The 24,904-nt window shown below is 46.7% G+C and overlaps 1 protein-coding gene across 1 annotated transcript in view; it reads left to right on the top strand.

Moving 5' to 3' along the window:
* Positions 1-24,904, top strand: part of Adamts17 (ADAM metallopeptidase with thrombospondin type 1 motif 17) — a 315,106-nt gene that overhangs the window by 30,076 nt on the left and 260,126 nt on the right. The gene's annotated exons all lie outside the window — the stretch shown is intronic.

Here is a 24,904-nt window from a genome sequence, read left to right as displayed (position 1 = left end):
TTTCTCTGAGCTGCTTGATGACACTCTTCGGACTCCCTGGCCATCTTCATCTGCACGTTCTTTATACTTCTGGAAGCTCATCGTCACTGTGTCAGGAAACCACGTGAGGGAACACTGCGCTCGGTCTCCCGTCATCCCTGTCTCACTTCTTCTAGAGTCTCTCTCAGCTTCCTTTTCTTGGGCCACAGTGCCATTCATTGCAAAGGTGTGCATGTGCTCATGATGTATACGTGTGAGTGTTGGCATGTTATGTGTGTGCGCAGAGGTCCAAGGACTGCATTCAGGTGTTAGTTCTTGCTCCTCTCCTTCCACAGTGAGTTCCTGGATCACATTCAAGTCACCAGGCCTTCATGGCAAGAAGTGCTTTTAATCACAAAGCCGCCTTGCTAGCCCCACCATTCACCTTAGAATCGTGTTTGAATGTCGTGTCTCCCTATTCTCCTCCAACCTGGGTCAGCTCCTTAGTATTTGTTTTACCAGATCTTCCAACATCTCTCTCTCTCTCTCTCTCTCTCTCTCTCTCTCTCTCTCTCTCTCTCTCTCTCTCTCTCTCTCTCTCTCTGTCTCTTTCCAGAAATGATAGTATGGACTGTCTAACTTAGGCCTACTATTGCTGCAATGAAGCATCATTACCCAAAGCAGGTCGAAAGGAAAGGGTTTATTTGACTTACGCTTCCATATCGCTGAAGGAAGTCAGGTCAGAAACTCAAACAGGGCAGGAACCTGATGTAGAGGCCCTGGAGGGATGCTGCTTACTGACTTGCTCCCCATGGCTTGCTCAGCCTGTTTTATTATAGAACCAGGACACCAGCCTAGGAAGGACACTACCTAAAACGGGCTAAGTCCATCCACCTCATTCACTAATCAAGAAAATGCTTCAAAAGGCTTGCCTGCTGCCCAACCTTACAGAGACATTTTTCTCAGTTGACGTTCCCTCTTTTCCGACAACTGTATTTTGTGTGAAGTTGACATAAGCTAGCTAGCACAAGGATGTCTGTAGGTTTACTTTTGTCTGGTGTTTCACGACAAGACTTACGGAGAAGATTCTGTGTTCTCCTGGGTGGGTCTTACTGTAGGCACAAGCAGTCTGGCTACATTTAGTGCTGGGTAAAATTTGTATTTCAGGGTTAACACAGGTCAAATTATGGTCTTTACTTAGTTAGCAAGGAACTTGGAGGAATTTCAAGGTCACGTGGCCATTGTGCTCCGCACCAGATCTCCCTCACTCACATCTCTCTGTTCTTCCCAGTGTTCCCATGAAGCTTTGAAACGCTGACTCTCAGAGGCCCAGCTCTTCTCCCTCCCTTTCAGCTGTTTTCTTCCTGTAAGGACGGCTTCTTTCTCTTCTCCACGACTTAGGGATTTACATCTGTGTGGACTTGTCGACTCCTTTTATTCCACAAATCCTCATTTATATGTATTTACTATGATGCCCAAACTACCTCAGACTTGGCCAGTGAGCGTGTAATTGTTAAAATTAGACATGGCTATTGAATTTTCCAATGGCTTTTATAGTATTATGTAGACATGCATACGATTTTCCTCTTTAGATGTATTAATATGGTATATTATGTCAATGGTTTCCTAATATTATACCAACCTTAAATTCCTGGGGGGAAAAAGATCCCACTGGTTTTGGTTTATTATTTCCTTCAGTTGATGGTAGATTTTGCTTGCTCAAGTTTTTCCTAAATATTTTGCATCCATAATTTAGATGTATGTGTGTGTCTGTGAGAGTGTGTTTGTCTGTGACTGTGTGTATCTATGTGAGTATCTGTGAACATTTATGTGTGTGGAGGTTGGTCTGTTTATGTGTAAGTCTGTGTGTGTGTGTGTCTGTCTGTCTGTGTACATATGCTTGTCTGTGCATCAATCTCAGCTTGGACATTGATGTTACACTGGCTCTATAAAAGTGTGGACTTTTCTTCAGTGCCCTGGGACAGTTTATGAATCACGCAGGCCTTCTGGTCTGCAAAGGTTTGCTTGGTCCAGTCCCTCCTGGAGCCATCTCAACACAGCGCTCTTTGTGACTGTGATTCCTTTGTACTTTCCTCCTGCCATTAAAAGCCCACCTACTTACCTTTGTGTTGCCATGGAAACACTTCTACTATGTGATGTTTTCCTTACAGTGTCACCGAACCTTTCCCACAGAAGTGCATAAAGTTCCTCTTTCGCTTGATGTATTAGGAGGTCATTCTTGCTTAATGGGATTCAAACAAGGTTGAAGACTCTGGTCACAGGGTCTTTGTATGTTGAAGGCAGACTCTTTAGCCAGGGAAAGACCTTTTTGGTCCATCTTCGTACTGCTCCTGGGTTTAGTGGGCCAAGTGAGGTACTGCTTGCCTGTCCAGCAAGTCCGCACTGACAGCCTTGCTGCTCTGGAAACTCGGGATGCTTTGTCTATGTCCTGAGCATCAGGCTTCTTTGTCTGCCGTCCACTGTCTCAGCTGTGTCCAGGGCACGCTGGCTCGAAGGCAGCACTCAGCCACTCAAGCATTTCTTTCCTATGGCTGTTATACTAAACTACCACAGACTCAGTCGCCTAAAATAACACAGACGATTCTCTTCCAGTCTGGGAGGTCAGGAGTCTAAAATCAGCTGCATTGGATGTCAGCAGGCCTTTGTTCCTGCTGGACGCTCTGGGGACGGGATCTGTTTCCTCACCTCATCCAGCTCTGAAGGCTACCACAACCCTTGGCGCTCAGTCCTTCTCTGCTTCCTCCTGCTTCAAAACCAGTGACATTTCTCACGCTGCATCCCTCTGCTGGCTCTCTCCTGTTCCTGAATGCCCTTCCACCTGTCCCAGGGTTCTAAATGACATCTGCAGAGTCCCCGTCATCCCCACACAAAACACCGCTCCCTGAGTTTTAGACATTAGGACATAGGCAACTTTAGAAAGCCTCTTGCAACCCGGAAAGGTGTTTGTTTGTTTCTCCCACCAATTGGGACCGAGTAACTGTTCCCCTTTTGGATCTGTTCAGTGTGTTTCACGAGAACAGGGCGATGCCACTGGGGGACAAACATAGTGCTTCCGCCTGGAACATTGCTATTCTTCTGTCATGAGAGAGAGTCTGAAATACCAACACCAAGACAATGAAACAGAGAACCATGCTATTTTTTTTATGGCTGCCCCTGAACCCTTTTTTCCCACACACCATTCTGCCAAACAGAGGAATTGGGCAAGAAACTATGCCATCTCTCCCCGGTTCTCTGGGCTCTTATGCAACTCACGCCCATCCCACTTTAGTAACTCAAAGCAGAGAAGGCCTCCAGCTTAAATAGGAAAATCTGCCTGGCGCTGCAGACGGATCAAAAATGCATGGTTTATTATTTAAAGTGAGTACTGGCCGGAGCTGCCCAGGTGGCTCAGACACTGCTGGCAGCTGGGTCCTCTGTGAGACTGGAGGAGGGCTGTGGCCCCTCAGAAGGCCTGGTCCAGGAGGCTGGGTACATGTATGACCTACGTACTGGTTTGGTGTTCCAGACAGCGGCGGGGGTGGGCAAAGCTCCTACTAGTTCTCCTTGAAGTGTCTGATTTTTGAATCAGCAGCGTTCATGTTCCCTCCAAGGGAGAGAACAGACATGAACAGGAGAGAGAATGTGTGACCAAGCAAAGGAGTGTAGCCGGGCTTTCCTCCCAGCAGGAGGCTTCTGGCCAGAAAGTCCACTAGAGGCAGGGGCAAGAGTAACAGACTTTTTAAAAAAAAAGTGGCTTTAGGTTGCATAGCCCTCCCCCTTCTGCAAAGAAGTCTAGCTTTTTTAGTACGCTAATTTCTCATGGAAAATCCCAGAAAAAAAAAAAAAAAGTCTCATCGGGACAGCTGCTGCCCAGTTTTGTTGGGCGATTTCCAGCTGCAGATGAAGTGGGTTCATTTTGCACAGCCTTTCTTCCTAAGCAACGGGCAATTTCTTGTGCACAACCAGACCGGGAACTCACTGGCTGGAACCCGGGTGGGGTTGCACAGACTGCCTCCGGGCTGAAGGAGCCCTACCTTTCTCAACCCATTAGTAAGTCATAGATCAAATCCCTGTCACTGGGTCTGAAAGAGTTGGACAATGAAACATAGGGGGAAAACCCAATAAAGCTGAGTGTTCCCGCCCGGTGGAGCAGAAAATGCCAGGCATCATTGGTGGTCGACTTTGGCCATGGTGTGGCTGGATCCCAGACCCCACTGTAAAGGGACCCAGGGCTCTTCTACGTCTGCCTTGGGGCCGCCTCCTGCCCTGACTGTACTTAGAGGATGGATTCTCCTCTCTAAGGAAATCGACATCACTTAGAGACAGGGCTTACTAAAAGGGGTCCTGTAAGCACCCCGTTAGGGTGTCTCTTCTGGGTCTTCATGGTTGTTCTTTACATCAGTGTACAGAACTATACCTTATTGCTAAAGTGAGTCACCGTGATGAAGGCTGACTGCTGCTTTTCTGACTCTGTGTTTGGGCAGTCTTTATCCCTTCACCCCTCTCTTCTTGTTTAGGGGTGACAGTCAACAGGACTCCAGGCCTGCCCTGTCCTCCAGGGTGTCGTCTGAGTCACGTTTGGCCCATTGGTTTCTTTTTTGGGAGGCAGTTAATCATCCTGTCGGAGTTGAGCGCTCAAGGCACACCAAGGCCCAGCTCTACATCAATTCCTGTCACGGGCCTGGTTGGTCTGCCTCTGAGTTTGAAAAACTGCCTCCCTCAGTATAAACATGTGTGTTCCAGCAGTGAGCGGACAGCCCAGCCACCACAGTTGCTTGTTCGTGAGGCCTGTCTTCTGCTAGGGACTTATCTCCCCCCATCTTTCTCCTATCTTAACACCTCTGTCATTTCTCTCTCTCTCTCTCTCTCTCTCTCTCTCTCTCTCTCTCTCTCTCTCTCTCTCTCTCTGTGTGTGTGTGTGTACATGTGTGTGTGTATGCATGTGTACAAACATGCAATCATAACACCCCTTTCTTTATTACTAGTATGCTCTATAGTAATTTGCAAAGTATTATATACTAGTACATATTGCTAGCATATAGGCACAAACACACGTGCATTTTTAAATTTTATTTGTGGACAATGTCATATGTATGAAATGTTTTGATCATTACTCCATCATTGCTCTCTTACCCCCCTTCCATTCTCTCTGAACCCCTTCTTCCTCCTGTTCTCCTTCCTCCTTCTCTCCCTCTGCCTCCCAGCAAATCCCAAAGGACCCACAGAGATCATCGATGTTGTTTGCGTGAGCGTGGTGTGGAGCATGAGCCGCATAGCCGTGGCCACACCACTGAAGAAAATAAAATGACTCTCCTTCTCCTAACTCCCATTAACTGCTTCTCAGCCAGGAGGCGGGGCTTCGGCATCACTAGCCTTTCCTTCATGAGTTCGATGGCCATGTCGCACCTACCCTAGGGCTGGGCGCTAAGCCACTGCTTGTTCTCAGCAGTCTAAGTTTCCAGTCTTTGTATTACCAACCGCTGCCCACTGCGGGAAGGGCTCTGGCCACGGCGAGTGCTCTGTGGGTGTTGTTGGCACTGGGTATCCACTGGGTATGGAAAAGGGTTTCGTAATGACACTGAATGCGTGTGTAGGATGCATTTTGTTGATATCAGCCCTCAGTTTTCTCTCCTTCCTCTCCAACCTCTCCTTGACATACTTCTAGTAATGCCCCTTTCATGATCTCCCCATCACCCCAGGATTTCATATACATGAAAAAAATTCAATATTTATCCTTCTGATCAGGCTTATCTCACTTCGCATGATAATCTCTGGTCTCATCGGTTTCCCTGAAAATGGCATGATGTTGTTCTCCATGACTGAGTAATGCCCCATCATCGTATGTGAGAACCACATTTCTTCGTCTGTTCATGCACTGGTGGGCGATATACCCAGGCCATGTACACAATACCACATCATGGGTGTGTTGAATAGTGCCACAGTAAACGTGGTTGTTCAGGGATGCCTGTTGTAGGGCAGCTGGATGTTTTGCATGTCTGGCTAGAGCATACGGAAGTTCTAGTTTTAGACTGTGAGGGACCTCCTTACCTACAGTGACTCCTTCAACCTCTATTGCCACCAGCAGTGAGTAATAAAATCTGTTCCCCAGAGTCCTTGGCCACACCTGCTTTTCCTATGTTTGTTATAATGATAAGTCACTGTGGCCACAGTCATATAGAATGGCAATGTTGTTTTGATTTACCATGTTGTAATTTCCTGTCAGCGAAAGATTTCACGTGTTTCCTCGGGTGCTTCTTCTTTTGAGATGTAGCTGTTCAATTCTCTGACCCATTTGCTGATTGAGTCATTTGATATTTTTGGTGTTTAATTTTTGAGTTCTTTATTTATTCTGTATATTATTTCACTGTTTCTCAGACAGAATAAGTACATGAAAATGCTCCTGAGGAGGGGTGGCTTTGTCACACCTGCCTTTACATTTTGTCTACATGACTGGCTCCTTGTAACACCTTGGAACCCTAGTATGAACAGGTGTGGGGGGCGGGGCGGGTTCCATGGCTATCAAACAAGTGGATTCTGGGGTTAGTCTAAGTCCTGGCTTCAGTACACACTCGTGAGTAAACTTTTAAGAGTTTGTGGCGCCTTCAAGATGGGGCTCCATGATGTCACAGACAATGGCAGAGGGCCAGCCGGGTAAGAATGGCAGGAGGGGCTGGGAATTTAGCTCAGTGGTAGGCGCTTACCTAGGAAGCGCAAGGCCCTGGGTTCGGTCCCCAGCTCGAAAAAAAAGAAGAAAAAAAAAAAAAAAAAGAATGGCAGGAGGAAGGTCCTGTTGGCCCACACATTCCAGCCATAGTAGAAACTGGGCCTGGGAATTGAAAACATAGTCTTCCTTGGGACATCAAACAGGTTCCTACCACAAGCAGATGGCCCTGCTTCCTGTCAGAGCTAGAGAGTCGCTGGCTTAGGGGACAGTGTGACTTATGAGGCCAGAAGGACAGAGACTTGGTGAAGGTGTATCTAGTCCAGTTTCCTTACCATAGATGAGCAGGACAGCATGTATCCAAGGTTTGCCCAGGTGAGTGAGCACGTCCTGGTGTCCCCAAGACTGGCCTCTCCAGAGGTTGGGTCAAACTTCACTCGTTGAGAAAGTAACCCGGAGAAGCAGCCAGAGTGAACGAAGCTGGAGGCCCTGCCTGGATTTCTGTTTTCCTTTCCCATGACTTTTTCCCCCTGATTCCAGTGTGGACAGTAGAGACTTCTTGAAGAACGTCCAGCTTGGAGCATATTAAAGAGCAGTAACTTGGAGTCTTAATACACCACTCACTGCCCAAAAAGGGAGTGTAGTTAGGAGAAGCACAGGAGACGGGAACCGTTCAAGTCACGGTGGGAATGCGGTGTGTCGAAGGACTGCCAGAGAGAGTGTCTTTGACATTTTCTTCAGGGGACCTGAGGGTTCCACCAGCTTAAAGCCCATGGCCTCGGGGGGCTTCTCTCTGGGGGCTTCTGAGGTTCACAACTGTCCTTCTACTGTTTTTCTCACAGCTGGCCATGGCAGGCCGCCGTTGGCCCATGTTCCAGACGGCTACACATCATTTCTGGATGCCAGATAAAATAAAATGCTTTACAATAACCTTCCGACGAGGCTCCACTGTAAGGCTCTTGTGCGGTGTGTGTGAGTGAGCTGTGAGGGGTGGGGGGTGGGGTGGGGGGAGGCAGGGTGGCCGTCTCTCCGTGGCCGTGATGCTCTCCATAATAGATACCGCTCAACAGTTGTTTATAGAGTGAGATTTTTGTCAAGTGAACCAAACATTAAATTAAGTAGACGAACTTACCATTTAAAAGAAATCTGGAACCCTCCCGTGGAGGGAGGGGCTTTTGGCACGATCGGGACCAGCTGTCCAGAGTGTGTGCTTGCTGGTTGATTCTTGCAAAAAAAAATTTTTTTTTTCATACAGAATTATAACTGTGTAAATCAGATTTCCGAGTCAGGGGCTCAGAGTGGGACACCTTTAAGTACAAACAAGATTCTTTCCCAGGGTGGCTGTCTCAAGTCTGTGTGGCCGGGGGACAGCTGGCTGGCTGACAGCTTTCTTTCAAAGCTGGGGGTGCGGGCCTGTGTGCAGAGGGCCTGTGGACGCTCCCAGTGTATGCCGCCCCATGTGGACACGGGGATGCCAGCCACACACATGGCACCAGGCCACCCACACGACACCCCTTCCCAGGTTCCGCTCTCTCAAGTGTTCAGCTGATTTCATCTGTAAAACCGTGATTTCTGCTGTAACTGGATAAGCATGAAGGAGTGTTTTGAGAAGAGAGGCCCAGGAGGTTAAAACGCAAGTGGAAAAAAAAAATCTCTTAGGGAGCTCTAAGCATGGCTGGACCCGGGGTTTACAGTAGTGTGGATGTTTTCCTCACTTGCTGTCTCTGCCTGTTTCCCTCCGTGTTGGCTTCATTCTCTGGCAGCAAAGAGCCTACTGTGGTTCAGGGTGCTTTATCTCTGACTTCCTATCCTCCAGGGGTTTTTAGTGTGTCAGTGTTGGTGGTGAACCTTTAAGAGGTGGGACTTAATGGTAGCCAGCACTAGGAAGAATTAGCTAGTTCTCGTGGCACCTTGGTCTTGCTTTGGCTTTGTGTTTCATTAAGTGATTTATTTCTCTTTATGTGTTTTATACCATTATGATTCCGTATTCAGTGAGCTCCTTACCAGAGAGCAGCACCACGCCATGCCCTTTAGATCTATTTTCTTTATAAGGTAGCCAGTTTGGTGTTAGGCTCGCAAGAAATGGATGAATACATGGAAGTCGCAGCGTCTGTGGTCTTTTGGTACCTGTGGGCCAGTCACATCAGACTTCCTAAGAGGGTGTCAGTGGTCTTATTTGTGTCCCGCGTACATCCTGAGACCTGTTAATATATCTGTTATGTGTAGTCCTTTCTTCTGTTCCTATAGCAGTGATATCATTAGGTTGGACTGGTTATAGATGGCTTTATTGGGTGCAGTCCCCAAACAAGGAGACAAGGGGGTAGAACTAGCCCTTGCTTCGCATAGATAATAGGGTCAGTCTTTCTCTTTAGGTCAGACTTCTGGAGGGGCTTTGGCCATGGAGGTTCACAATGAGCTTCTCAATCCCTAATTTCCCCTCTTAGCCATATTACCCCATGGGCAGTGAAAGAGCGAAGTCGCATGTGAGCTAGGACAGCTCTCATGTGATTGTAATCCCAGTTCCAGGGGATCCAACACCCTCCTCTGACCCCTGTGAGCTTCTGCATGCATGTGATACACATAGGCTCATTTAGGTTGCACATACATACACATAAATACATCTTTTTTTGACATTTTTATTGGTTATTTTATTTATTTAGATTTCAAATGTTATCCCCCCCTCCCAGTTTCCTCTTAACCCCCAACCTACCCCCTTGCCTCCACATGGGCTCCCCACCCATCTGTCAACTCCCACCCCACTGTTCTAGCATTCCCCTACATTGGGGCATCAAGCCTTCACAGGACCAAGGGCCTCTCCTCCCTTTGACGCCAGACAAGGCCATCCTCAGCTACATATGCAGGTGGAGTCATGGGTCCCTCCATGTAGTGTACTCCTTGGTTGGTGGTTTAGTCCTTGGGGCTCCAGGAATCTGGTTGGTTGATATTGTTGTTCTTCCTGTGGGGTTGCAAACCCCTTCAGCTCTTTCAATCCTTCCCCTAACTTCACCATTGGGGTCCCCATGCTCAGTCCGATGGTTAGCTGCGAGCATCCATGTCTGTATCACTCAGGCTATGGCAGAGCCTCTCAGGAGACACCCATATATGGCTCCTGTCAGCATGCACTTCTTGGCATCAGCAATAATGTCTGGGTTTGGTGACTGCCTATGGGATGGATCTCCAGGTGGAGCAGTCTCTGGATGACCTTTTCTTCAGTCCCTGCTCTACTCTTTGTCCCTGTATTTCCTGTAGATAGGAGCAATTCTGTGTTAAAAATTTGATGTGGGTGGCCTCATCCCTCAACCGTGGGGGTGTGCCTAACCTCTGGATATGGTCTCTACAGGTTCTCTGCTCTCTCTGTTGGGTATTTCAGCTAATGTCATCCCCGTTTAGTCCTGGGAGCCTCTTGCTTTCCTGGTGTCTGGGACTTTCTGTTGGCTACATCCAGTTCCCCATCCCCCAATGCTTGTAGCATTGTTCAATTTCCTGACCCTCTATACTTTTTATCCATCTCTTCCCACATCTGGTCCTGCCCCCCTTTCCCCTCTCCTTCCTTTCTTCCTCCCAAATCTCTCCTACCCTCTACCTCCCATGATTATTTTATTCCCCCTTCTAACTAGGACTGAAGCATTCACAGTTTGTTCTTCTTCTTGAGCTTCATCTGGTCTGTGAGTGGATCTTGGGTAATCTGAGCTTTTTCCCTAATATCCACTTATCAGTGAGTGCATACCATGTGTGTTCTTTTGTGACGATGTCACTTCATTCAGGATGATATTTTCTAGTTCCATCCATTTGCCTGTGAAATTCATAGCTGAGTAGTACTCCACTGTGTAAATGTACCACATTTTCTGTATCCATTCCTCTGGTGAGGGACATCTGGGTTGTTCCCAGCACATAAATACATCTTTATTACACATGATTATAACCTCACAGATGGCCAAAGACCTCGATGTATTTGATGATGAATGTGCATGTAGGATGCCTGAAGACTTCCTACTGCTCAGTTAAAAAAAAGACAATCTATTCTGTTCTTAAAAGCCAGCAAAGAAGAGGCTGGAGAGATGACCCAGGCAGCATTGCGTTCATCTCGCCAGCTCAAGGACCTAGGTTCCATCCGCAGAACCTATGTGCTAATTTTTAAAAGACTGATATTGTGGCTAAAGCTTGTAATCCCAGTGGCAAGTTTGTCTGTAGAAAATGTGTGCATGTGCGCGTGTGCACACATACACACACATATACACACACATACACATACACACATACACACACATACACACATACACACACATACACACACATATACACACATACACACATACACACACATACACACGCATACACACACACAGACACGCATACACACACATACACACATACACACACACACATACACACACACACACACATACACACACATACACATACACACACACACACATACACACATACATACACACATACACACACACACACACACACACACAAGCAAAGAGCTCAAATGACTCTACATAGGATATAATACCGACGGTCGATCAATATGTAAGAAACTGAGCACTAATGGCCACCAGGGAGATTTAAATCAAAATCACCCGGAGACACCACTTTGCAACCACTCATAGACGAACTAGGTTATAATTAAAAAAAGAAGGGCACTAATGAGTGTTGACAGGGGTGTAGAGGATTTAAAACCTTCATATGCTGCTGCTAGGAATGCGAAATAGAGTAACCATCTTAGAGAAAGTCTCTCGAAAGTTTTAAAATTGTGATATGACCCAGCCATCCCATGTCTAACTTAGGTCCAAGAGACTTGAAAACATGTGTTCTAAAAACTTACACATCAATCCTGAGTGGTATTATTCATGGGAGAAAAAGAAAAAAGAGGGGGAGCATCTCAAATGCCTATCCACATGTAAATGGCAGCTAATGTAAGTGTATTTGTGGATGGGACCTTACTTGGCCATTAATGAAAAAGGAAACCATACACAGATGGATATGTGCTCCATCAATCACAGAAGAACTTTGCAATCGTCCTATGAGCAAGGAAGCCAGCCAGAATACATGATGGACTTACGTGAAATGCTAGGAATCAGGAAAAGTATTCAGGCTGAATGGATAGCAATGATTTGTTAGGGTTAGAGTGGAGGAGAGCAGAGAGCAATGAGGAGTGGGTGGGGTTTGTTGGGAGACAATTAAGCTGTTCAAAGTATGGTGACTACACAGTCCTGTGAACCACCGAGTCATATCCTGATGTGAATTGTGTCTACAGTACGTGAATCTCATCTCAATGAAGCTGTTATGGAATTAAGAGCCAGTGAAAGTGATGACATATGCCTAGAATTCCAGCACTTGGGAGGGACACCTGACTACACGGTGAGGAGAAAAGACCACATAGTCTTAACAAAGGGAGGTGTGGCATGAAATGCCGAGTATTGTCCTTTAATTATGAACGATGCCCAGGGTTATAAAAATATTTACAAGCAAAAGTGAAGTAAAGGGGGATTTGGGAGAAGACAAGATTCTGGGTTCTTCTTTGTACAGAAGAGAAAGCGCAAGTTCTACCCTTCCTTGACATGAATTGTCAGAAGTTAATAGAGGAACACACGGCCCTTGAGATGATAAAGATAAGCCCCCAGTCAAATTGCTCACTCAGTTAATAGAGATGGTAAAATGAAATCTAGTTAACACGAGAGAACATAAGAAGAACTAAAGTGTGGCAGAAAGTCAAAGATGATAAATTATAATAAATATAAAGGCATCAAAATTCTCACTTGAAAGATGAGACTTAGAAGAAATGCTGAAAAAGGTAAGAACATGGGTAAACATTCACAGGCATGATTAAGAGGGGCTGAAGGCAGAGAAGTGTTTAACCCTGTGTTATAAAACCTCAACATCATCTCCTCCTCATCTCCTCCTCCTATTTTTAACTAGTGAGCAACTTGTAAGGCTCTGGACCTGGCTCCAACAATGGGCCCTTTGTTTATTTGTCTTCCTGTATGGTGAGAACAGTGTGCTGTAGCAAGTTGCATACAAGGGCCCTGGTGAAGGCCTCTTGAGAAAGTAGCATTGGAGTTGTGTATACGAGTTGGTAGAATGATGGGCTACTAGGGGAAGAACTTTCTGGATGTAGATACAGCACATCCAGGGCTTCTGGGGAAAGGCTGAAGTAGTGCCTGATCACAAGAAGTGTTGGTGTGATGGGCTTTGTTCTAGTTGGGTTTTGCAGGATACTCTAGGAAACCAAGTGTGAGTTACCTGCCAGGGGTTTCTGCCCTCCACTGGCTTGTCTTGTTAACTCCAGTGTCCTTTCAGGCTGTTTGCACTGCTCTGGCTCTGAGGGCCTCATTGGTAACTTCTTGGTTATCCATTGCAGGGTAGGAGCCTCAGTGGGTCAGGGTTCTCACAGGGCTAGAAAGGCCACAGCCTGTGGCTGTCTAAGAAGGACGCTTTACCTCCAGGCTCCTTGTATTTTGGAGACAGATTTCTTTAGGAAGGAATCACATTCTGGTGAGTTGGTCTGGGCTCAAAAAAGACTTCTCCCTCCCTGTGCTAGTCAGGTGTTTTCCTGTATTTTAGGGGACACCTGGAGACCCCACAGGCTTTCTGTGAACACTGCTGTGGAAAGACTGTGGGTGTTTGACTCATCTGGGAGAAGCCCCAGACACCCAAGCACCCCACAGGCTAAGGCTATGTTGTTCTCTCCTCAGCTTTGGGAAGTGTGCCATTCTTCTGTTTGTTTATTCGTGTACTTCATTCTCTTACAAACTCACTTTAAGACAACAGTTAATACTTACTGTGTGGCCCCCGTCTGTGTATGGGGTAGAAGGGGGGAGATTCTGGTTCAGTCCTTCAAACCTTAGCAGCCTAGGGAGACTGAGGGACCTCACAGGATGTGGACCAGCGTTGGGAGCAGGGGGAGGACAGAGCCTTCAGCTTTAGTTGGATTTGGGGCCGAAGCAACGAAGCTGGAGAATTTGGGTTACTGGCTGGCCCCTCCAAAGGTGGAGGAATTCTTCAGCTGTCTGAAGATTTTTGCGGCGTCCTCATTGAAGATGAAAGGCCTTCTGTTAAAAGCAACAATTCTCAGGGTCTCCATGGGGGATTCCAGGTGCAGAGAAGGGCGGATTGCTCTACAGGTTTTTGTTTGTCTTGTCTTGCTCTGGTTGAAACATGAACACATTAATTAATTTCTTCCCCCAAGCAGTGTGTCAGTGGAATGTTCTATCCCCCCACCCCCCATCTTCCATCAACTTAGAAGATAAAGCTGTCAGTAGCCCAAGTTAATCTTTCAGTTAAGGACTCTGCTGAAGGGGGTGGCAAAAGCCCCAGGATAGTTCTAAGCACTGCTGAGTTTTGTTTTGGATTTGAGGCTGCCAAATGCGTGTCTCTGAGGTGATTGTCATATGGGGAACTCTCCACACTGTCCAGGTTGGGTGGCTGCATATTCTGTGGTGACCTACCCTGTCCACTCTTCTTAAGGGTAGAAAGGAAGTGGATATCTGTCATCAGCCAACCCCGCCTCCTACCCTCGACCTTGCATATTCACATGTTGAAACTGTAACCCCCCAATACCTCAGGATGTACCTGTCTTTGCAGTTGCTAGGATCTTTCTGGAAAGGAGTAAGAGAGGGTCTGACAGCCAGCCTTGGTTCAATATGAATGCCATCCTCATAAGTAAGGAGGAATTCAAAGGGCTGGGGAAATGGCTCTGTGGAAGCTGCTTGCTGCACTGGTAGAAGGACTTTGAGTGCAGGTCCTCAGAACCCATAAAAAACCAGTACAAGCAGTACATGTCCAAGAACTGGGACTCCTAGAGGCATGGAAGAAGGAGCAGGAGAAGCTCATGGGCCGAAATATGCAGAAGCCAGCAAGGACCTCATCTCAGAGGAAGGCAAACATGGCTACCTGAAAGAGTGCTCTGGCCACATTCATGCTATAGCACAGGTATGCCCAAGCTCTCATAGAAACGCATGCACGCATGCACGCTTGCATGATGGGGCAGGTTTAAATAATCAATTTGGACACATACAGCATGTAAAGACACAAGAAGACGGTCTTCTGTGAGCTCAGGAGAGAGACCCGAGTGGACCTTTTCTTCACAACCCTCAGAGGGACCCAGCCCCAGAGTTACCTTCATCCCCTAGATCCACTTTCAACAAAGTATATTTCTGTGATTTTAGCAGTGCGCTCCCTCACACCCATCCCCTATCCTGGGGTATTTTATGACAGACCTAGAAAGATGATACTAGTTTTATTTACAAGTACATTTAATATTCATTCAAAGTTCAGATAAAGAGCAAAGATTGATGGGAAATTCACCAGAAAGTTCAGCATTCTCCTTTAGTTTGGGGTCTTCTGTCTAAGTCAGGCTGCTGGTCCTCTACTCCGTTAGGCACCGAGGCTCTTTCTATCTGATTCTGACTTGCATTTCCTACCTGCCTTAAGTTCCTCTGTTATTAGCTAATCTGCAAATGTCCCTCTGAGGGCTGTGAAGAGAAGGTCCACTCGGGTCTCTCTTCTGGGCTCAGAGAAGGCTGTCTTCTATTCCTGTGTCTCATATGCTGTATGTATATTAACTATAGTTAGACTTTGCTGTTGCTAGGTCTTTTTGGATACAATGGAGATGGTGTCTTCATGCCCCATCATCAGGAAGGCAGCTCTCCCAAAAGCTTTGTCATATTTCCTGGATTCATGTTCCCAGCAGGTGTCTTCAGCCATAGGTGCTCCTAGGAAGGAGGCTTTTCTTGGCTTCCCCTACTGGGATAGGCCGTGGGGGTAGGGCAGACAGCACCCAGCTGTGCAGGGTCTGGGCTTGGTTGATGTTCACTGAGCTACTGTGTCTTTCCTTGCCGGATAGGAAGGTGGTGAGAAACCTGGCTCTCCTTCCTTAGATGTCTGTGAGGCCGTCATCTGCAAATGCCACTGGAAGAGGGGAGCAGCAGAGACCGAGCGAGGGGGCATCCTTCAAGAACTGCTTTCCTCAGCAGTCCATCCTGGGGAACTCCTCTGTCTGATCTAGCTCCTACGTAGACATCTCCAAGTTGCTCCCGTTTCCCTGCCTCTAAAATAGGTTATTGCTTCTTTCATCTGTGGTGCCGGGTGACTTCTCCTTCTTGCTCACTGCAGCTCTGTCCCCATGGCCATCTTCAGCCCTGGGGGATGGGGAGCAGTGCTCTCCCTCCTGTTTCCCCTGGCATGCCACCCATTCTGCCATGTCTTCCACCCTGGCCTCCCCACCCCTCACAGTCCAGTCTTTGGTTCCCCCACCCCCATCTAGTCATGTGGCTTTGCTGTCCTTGAAGGGTTGGCACTGGGGCTGATGCTTCCTAAAAGCCCGCTGGTTTTCCTCATAAACTCCGAGTCTTCGTACCATCAACTAGCTTCCAACCCTCTTACCTGTGCCTTAATCCACCCTCTCGCCACTACCACCACCTTGTTTTTCTTCATTGCTGTTAGCCCTGGTTCAGTAACTGGTTCCGTTATTCACAGGGTAATCCTGGATCCACAAGCCAGAATCCCACTTTGTGGTCCTCCCTTGTTCACCCCATTAGTCCGGATGCTGTGAATTTCACCTCCTGAACCTTCTTGTGTTCCTCCTACCTCCTGCAGGTTCCCTTTGGTCCAGCTCTCATCTCTTCTCAACCAGGAACCTGTTACCCACAGCAACCAGGGCAACACAGTTGACATACAAGCCCTGATTAGCATCTGGCTCCAGGAATAAAGAGAAACCCTTGACATTTTCCTTTTCACCTTCACCTGTTTGTTCTTGCTCAGTAACCCTCTGGTGTTTAGCCTACGGTTTTTTCTATAATAAGTTGTGCCCCTTTCTTTCCTTGAAGCCCGTGATGGATTGGATGAGAAATGTCTCTCATCATCTCTAGGATTTGAACACTTGGTCCCCAGTTGGTGGTACTGTTCAGGGAGACTTAGGAAGTGTGTCACTCGGGGGAGGGCTTTGAGAGTAACACAGTGCTCCCCCTCACCCCCACACTTCCGTTTCCTTTCTGTTCCATGCTTGTGGTTCAAGATGCACACTATTATCTCATTACTCCAGCTGCCATGTCTGCTGCCCCTGTCTCTGCTTCTCTGCTCCGAACAGGAGTCCTAAATCAGCCCTTTCTTCTACAAGTGGCCTTGGTCATGGCGTTTGTCACAGCGGCATCCTGAGTGCAGACTGTTCCTGATGCAATCTTGGCATGTCGGAGCTGGCCATTTCCCCTACCGATTAAAAAATTAAAAGGTAGGGGAAAAGTCTCTCCAGAAATCTTGGGGAGTTCCAGTGAAGCCACCATATAATACTGGAAAAAAAATGGAGGACCTCTCACCCAGTTCTTAATCTTATTAATGAAAAAAGGAACCGGCTCGAATGGAAGCTCAAGAACAATCTGTTAGAGGTTAAAAGAAAATTTCTGGGACACTCAAGCCGTAAATCTTGCAATTGCCCTAGAGGAAAATGGAGGGGAGAGGGAGGGAAAGCCATTCCATTGATGTAAGCTAGCATGAAGGTCATTTCATGGTAGGGAGGGGAGCTTTAGAAAAATGGTGTGGCCTTTAAAGATTTTGGCCAGCCTCCGAAAGAGAGAAGAGAGTGAAAAGGACTAGCCATGCCCTTCCATGTCAAGACTCAGAAAGACGGACAGACCCTGCGGAAGTCCCTGGTAGTTCTGAAGACCTCACTGGAGAGAGCAATTCTTGGAAAGAAAAGTATATTAAGGTGAAGCTACCTTCCTAGGTTCCCTAACCAGACCCGGACTGACCAGCCTCACTGCAGTAACCCTCAAGGGAGGAGACATTACTAGGTCTCCCTCCACGTAGAGAGAGACTACATTATTTACAAGAACATTCCCATACTGGAGTAGCAGCCGGAATCTCTCTATGATCCCTAACGGTTTCTGCCCCTTGGTTTTGACCACAGTGTGAGCTTGGGAAGCCTCCTCGCTGAGGTATGGCTATCCTGTGATCTGTTCATTTGAGTAGCTGCAAGGATTCATAGTAACTGAAAGGTTGGCCCACAGGGTGGTACTCTTGGGAGGAGAATGGAACCTCTGGGAACTATGGCCTAGTGGGAGGTCTTTATGTCATTTGGGTATATGTATCAAAAAGGGTTGCCAGACTCTGAGCCATCCTTTCTCTTTCTGCTAACCTTTGAGAAGTGACCAGCCCACATCCAGGACACCTCATCTGAGTAGGAGAGGCAGCTTGGTCCCATGGGATCTTTCCAGCCATGCCCAGAGTCACAAAGACATCATGCATACAGAAACCTGCCTGCGAGTAAAATCAAAAGACTTCAGTTACAGTTCACGGATAATTATCAAGGACCTGTGTCCTTATGTCACCATCTGCCACCCTCACTAGAACAGAACTGATACGAGTTCCAATGCTTTTGAAATTTCAGGACCTGTGAATTAGACAACCCTTGTCTCTTTACAATGTTAATTGTCTCAGGCATTTCAGGGTAGCAATGCAAAGCTAATATGCCCTGAATTTATAGCATGGCCACTTACCTTCCTCCCTTGGATTGGTGTGTAGCAATGTCTTCTGTTTCTTCCCCACACTTGTGCCATGTGTAATTTTAAATTGTCCTTCCGGCCTACTTGGTTTAGTCTACTCCTTCCCTGTGGTCCCCAAGACTGTGGCAGTGTTTACCACACTCGGGTCCTTGATGGTTTCTGCATGCTTGGTGCCTCTGTGGCTCTGAGCATGGCTGGAGAGATCCCCTGGGGCCAGGACAGCTTTCTTGCCCTGGCCCTGTGCCCTTGGCGAGTGTCGACCTGGGTCTCAAGAGGCTGCCGAGTGCAGACATGATTTTGAGCTTCAGGGGTATCAGCTCCTCGCTTGGAATCTTAACCACACAAAAGGAAAAAAAACTGCAACTATTTTTCCACCTTTCTTTTTAAGGAATTTACATGAAAAAAAAAAAGATGGCTTTTATAAAAATGACTTGGCCTTGGAGGAAGTTATTTAAAGAATTCATACTTGGAGAGCAAAAAAAAAAAAAAAAAAAAAAAAAAAAAGAAAGAAAAAGAGTTTTCCTCCTTGTAAGAAACAAAAAATAGGAGGGCATTATTTTTCAAGGACGGTGGGATTTAGACTGCTGTGAGGGGCTTTACCTGGCTGGGAGCTCGGGGTCACATGGGTCACCATTTTCAGTCAAAAAGGTGGTTTTCTATGGACAGATTCTTTGCTTTTAAATTATATTTATGTAAGACACATTTCTGTCTTTTTTTTTTCTCTTTTGAGCTGATAGTTTGATAGTTCTTTTGGAGAGCATCGACTGTGCAAGCTATGTGTGTTGGGCTTTCATACCATGCCTAAGCATGTACTGCTGGTCCCATCTGGCCCAGGCCCCAGCTTGACTTGGATGTGGAAACATGGTCTTGACACCTGGGATGCGAGAATACTAGGGTACCAAGAAGCCTGGCCTGTGTTAACCCATCTCCATCACTGGCAACTCCCTTGTCTGGGTTCTGTCAGATGGTGACTCAGACTAGAGACTGACACTCAGGTCTCTGGCAGTGTTTTGCCCCAGAGTCAGATGGGGCACAGTGGGAGGGTACTGGAGGGCAAAAGGCGCATCACCTTGGTACCTTTGAGGCACCAGGAGGAGGCTCTTGGTATGATTTATTTTGGCTTGTGATTGCAGAGGGTTTCTGTCCGTTAGAGAGGAAGGTCTGGTGGAGGAGCTTGGTCATGAATTGGCACAGGGAGTCTTTTTAACTCTTTTATGCAGAGGTTACTGAAATAAAGAAGGTCTTCTCCCCTCTGTCCTGTCTCTCATGCTGGCTTGTTTGCCCTAAATACAGTCTCCATCTCAGAGCTGCAAGCTGACATAAGGGACAGATAGCCTTCCTCTTGGCCCAGGCTAATCTTTTATAACTCCCCACACTGGTGTGCAGGGTCTCCTGGAATCACCCACCTTGCTTACAGATAAGCTGGGGAAAGCCAACGGTTTATGTGGTTGAGACGAGGTCTGGTTCTGATGCTCCAACCTCTGGCTGTCCCCTGTCCCACGAGTCACAGCAAGAACACATTCTTGTTTCTTGCCTTGGAATGCTGGTATGGGAAAGGCTGACACCAAGGTGATCATAGTTAGCTGTCAACATTCCCCATTTGTGCCCTCGTCTTTGACACCTTGGCCTGAAGTGCCTTCTCCTGTCCACTCAAGGTTGCCCAGTGCCCTTGGGCATCTGCCTGTATTTCCTCCACTCTGTTTTTCTCGGCCCCCTAATTTGCTTCTGTGATGGGAAAAGACATGCTCTTCCTGTGCCTGGTCACAAAGAGCACATTGAGACCATCCCTGGAATTGGCCTTAGGACACCTTAGGACACTAGAGCCTTGCACAGCAGGATATGGAGGAATTTAGGGAGGGACTTCACGTCCAATATTTTATTTTTCTACAGAGAATGCTTAAATGCTTTTATTATTATTTCTTTTTTTTTTGTTTTAGAGCTAGAGACAAAACCCAGGGCTTCAAGCATGCTAGAGTAACCCTCTACCATTGAGCCACACCCATAGCCTGATTAATTTTTAATAAGAGAGAATATTTACCCAATGGATTGGTTAACGAATATTGAGAATTTTTTATTTTCCAAGGAGAAAAATTAGTAACTACATAACCATTTATGTAGTTTTGTTATTCATCCATTTATTTGTTTCAAGACAGGGTTTCTCTGGATAGCTCAGGCTGTCCCGGAATTCACTCTGTAGACCAGGCTGGCCTCCAACTCAGCGATCTGCCTGCCTCTGCTTTCCCAGTGCTGGGATTAAAGGCCTGCACAACCCCACTTGGCCTCATTTATGTATTTTAATATGTGGGTTTATGTGTATACCAAATGTGTACTGTACGGTGCGTGGGCACATGCATGTGCACATACATGTGCCTGTATGTATAGACAGAGGCCAGAGGGGGTCATAAGGGTGTCCTGCTCTTTCACTGCCCACCTAGTCCTTTGGGACAGGGTCACTCGGAAGTTCCAGTGAGTTCTGTCTGTCCCAACTCCATAGGCCTGCTTCCAGGCATGTGTGTGACCACACCCCACTTTTGGCATGGCTTTGGGGGTGTGAGCTCAGGTGCTCACACTTGCGTTGTGCCTCCTCCCCAGTCCCCAGATGTGTTTGCTCAGTACCTTTGACAGGTCCCAAACTCGTAGAACAAATCATAATTAGAGTATTGAAAATGTTTAACTTTTAGACCGCCCTTTATAGCTTCTTAGCTTTTCTTCTCTTCCCCTATTCCTTGCCTTATTCTAAAAGACCCAGAGTGTCTTATGTAAATAAGTCAAATCGTCTACTTTAATGGTTCATTGGAGTACAGGGAGAATAAAAGCAAAATAAAAAAAGAATATGGAGGTAGTTCTTTAATATCTCCAGGTGGTTGCTAACTCAGCCATGTACTGACGAAGCAAGCCTCAGGCTTGGCTTCAGAAGTGACTCCTGGTGTCTCACGATGTGTCCTCATTGTCAATATGAGGGCCTCTGTTTCTCCCATGGTGGCTCGGGAGCAGAGCTTGAGGACCATTCCCCATCTAGTTACAAGCCTGACACCTGCACTCGACTACTCTAGTGATGGGGAACCCAGCACTGTGTGATCCCCAAGACTTGTTTCTTTTACCTTGAAGGTGCTGATAAACATGTTGGTGTCTGCGATCTGTCTATTGGGGTACATTTATACACTTTAGGAATCCTAAGGTATGAATGTGTTGAGGCTCTCTCCTCAATGCAGTAACAGCCATGGAACACCAAGTAGGGGAGAGGTGGTGAGAGTGTGGGGAAGGCAGGTTCCCTCTCAAGAACTTCCACCTGTCCCACCCCCAAGAGGGACACCTGAATTGGAAGGCAGTTCAAGTCCACAATGTCCTATCTCTGATCCTCAAATCTAGGGTTTGAAGACTGCCTCGGAGAGCAGCAGTTCTCAACCTGTGGGCCGTGTCCTCTTTGGTGGTCAAATGACCTTTTCGGGGAGTTTATATATCAGATAGCCTGTATATCAAACATTTATATTATGATTCAAGACAGTAGCAATCAAAATTACAGTTATGAAATAGCAATGAAAATAATTCTATGGCTGGGGAGTCACCACAACATGAGGAACTGTATTAGAGGGTCACAGCCTTAGGAAGGTTGAGAACCACTGGAGTAGAGGAGCGGAGAAGGGAGCAGGGTTAAATACATGCCACTAGTGGGCACTTTGGTAGGAGGAACTGGTTCTGAACTTCTTTGTTTGCTTTCGAGACAAGATCTTACTATCTTGGAGTGCTGGAAGACAAGGTTGGTCTTGAACTTGTGATCCCCCTGCTTCAGCCTCCTGCATACTGGGGTCATGATCCACCAGGCCCATGGCCTAGTTCTGGTAGTCTATCATATAGTAAGTCAACTGTGGTCTATAGGGATTCATGATTTATTTTAAAAAATAACCAGAGAAGAAGGGTTCAGAGGTCTCCTGCAGACAGAAACGGTAAATGCGTAAGAAGGTGGAAAGGCTAATTGTCTTGATTTAATCACTGCACACTTTTATGCAAGCAGTGGCTGATTATACCATAAACACGTAGACATGTATTGTGCATTGGTCAGAAAAAATTGCCAAAAATAAACTGAAAGAAAAAATGAAAAGCTGAAATATAAAATGAATGCTGGAGCAGGAGCAAAGTCAGCGTTTTTCACACTCATTTTCTGGGGAGGGCTGGTCTGCATTGAAGTGTGGGACTGGTTTTAAAAAAATACTCATTTATTCCTTTTTTTAAAATAATTTTTTATTTATTTTACCCATGTGAGTACACTGTTTCTGTCTCCAGACACACCAAAAGAGGGAGTCAGATCCCATTACAGGGGATTGTGAGCCACCATGTGGTTGCTGGGAATTGAACTCAGGACCTCTGGGAGAGCAGTCAGTGCTCTTAACCGCTGAGCCATCTCTCTAGCCCCCTCGTTTATTCCTTTAATTCATTTCCCTGGGTGGGTTTGTTCAGTGACTATTTCCCATAGGAAATAGTTCCCCAGGAGGCTTCTACACTAGGAGGAGCAAATGAGACTGCAGAGTGAAAACTCTTTCAAATTGCTGGGTCCTGATCAATGTGCTTTACCTGCCTCTTGGTATCCTTCAGGGTCCATTACCACGTACAGCTTAGAGGACTGATACTCAGTGCAAGCTGATGCGGTAAAATGTTCAGGAGGCACCTGCTCCTCTTGTCAAGGGGTGACAAGGGCCTTGATGTCCTCTGCCCGTGCACTCACTACCTTGGCATTGTTGACCTGCATCTTCTTCAGGCCTTTCTTGTACTTCTTGGCAAAGAGCATGTTCCTCAGAAACTTGGGGTCGACCCCTTTAAGAGATTTGTATCTTTGTGACCGGGGTTTCTTGATGATTTCTGTGCCATTTGCAGGACTGGTTGTGTGTGGTGTGAAGAATCACTTGACTCTCTAGTCTCACATGTTCAGGCTGCTGCTTCTCCTCCTCCTCTTCCTCCTCCTCCTCTTCCTCCACTTCCTCCTCCTCCTCCTTCTTTCTTCTTTCTTTCCTTTTCTTTCTTTCCTCCTCCTCTTCCTCCTCCTCTTTCTCCTCCTTCTTCATTTTCTTTGTCTTCTGCTGCTGCTTTTTCTCCTCCTCTTCTACCTTCTTTACCTACTTCTCCCCCTCCCTTCCTCCTCCTCCCCTCCTCTTCCTCCAACTTTTCTTCCTCCTCTTCCTTCTCCTCCTCCTCTTCTGAGACAGGGTTTCTCCATGTAGCCCTGGCTGTCCTGGAGCTCACTCTACAGACCAGGCTGTCCTGGAACTCACAGAGACACACCTGGGATCAGGGCATGCGTCACCACTGCCTGTCTGTGTTTAGACTCTTAAGTGGTATTTGAATGAATCTGTTAGGAGCCACTGAAAATGCAGCATTCTCTGCACCATGGCAAAGTTTAAAACCAAGCGTGAACAGCCAGTGGGAACGTCTGCAGGTGAGAACACTAGTTGACGGTATCCTGAGATGAATTCTAAGCAAACATTAGGAAAAGCTGAGGCCACCCGTGAGCCGTGACTATTCACTCACCTGGAGGAGGGCTGTCACGCAGGTTCCACTGAAGCTCCTCCTTGGGAACAGGTGTCCCTCAACTCTGTTGCTTTAAAAAGAAACAGAGGGAATCTACGAATTCCACATCGGCAGATTGGTCCTATCCAAGCCTTGGCAGGTGTTGGGAAACCGGAAAGTGGGCATCGTTCTTGTTCTGTCTGTCTAGTTTGGTGAATGTGGATGTGAGGAGTCCACAGGGCCTCATTCATTCTGTTTGTGTGCAAAGGCAGTGCCTTCTGAGACCTCACCCTTTGTCCTGATCTGTGGGGCTCAGAAGGCAGCCAGAAGCAGAACAGCCTGTGGGGGTGAGGAGACGTCCTTGTCTTACATTTACAATTTTTTTGGATGAATCTGGTGACATATTTTGCTTCCTGGTGCTATCTATTTTATCATTTAAAGTGGCGTCTGTTATTTTTCACAAAGTCAGATACCTTCAAATAAGTGAATAAGTAAATCACTATTTGTTCATTGTGCAGATTTGGAAAATGCTGAGTCAGAAAGGAAAATGAATATTCTATCACCCACCATTAACGTTTACTTTTTCATTGCTCATTTACTTGTTTCCCTGAAGGTACTTGTTCATATGGTGTTCCTGCAAACTTGGGACCTAACTGTATATACAGACTTAAGGTTGTGTCTCTGTATATAATAGTCTCCCTAGACAGACTTTTCAGGATTGAATTCTTCTTATCATTGGCCAGCTTTCTCTGCACTTGAGGGTTTTGATGAGAATCTTCCCAGGTTCTCAAGATTGTAGACCATGTTGAGTAGCATTACTGTTTCCCAAACCCCACTCACAGATCCAGGATGTTCATGCTATCAACTTTTGCACCTAGAATGATTGGGGTCACCTTTACAAAGACTCAGCACACATGTGTTTTACTCTATGAATGACATAACAGAGCCTTTTTCCATGTAAGCCACTGCTAAGATGGAAATACCCCATTGCTTTTCACGTTTGAGTTTCAAAGGTGTGTTCCATTCATATTCACCTGTCGCGTGAGTCAGAGACAGTGCCCCACACAGAGACGTTGTCGGCCCTCACTCAGCAGCCTTCCACTTTCAGAGTGGGCTCTGTAAATGAAAAAAAAAATAGATGTTTGTGTACGTAAGATCTTATGGAGGCACGGTTTGCCTAACAAGTCCACAGAGGAATTCCACATGGTCAATACCTACCCTTCCTCGTTTTGAGGAAAGAGCAAGCTAACAGCCTGCATGTGCATTGTGATCCATTTCTTAC

This window comes from Rattus rattus, chromosome 2 (genome assembly GCF_011064425.1).
Source record: "Rattus rattus isolate New Zealand chromosome 2, Rrattus_CSIRO_v1, whole genome shotgun sequence".
NCBI lineage: Eukaryota > Metazoa > Chordata > Mammalia > Rodentia > Muridae > Rattus > Rattus rattus.
Note: the sequence above shows the minus strand (reverse complement) of the source record. Positions and strands in the feature narration are given on the sequence as shown.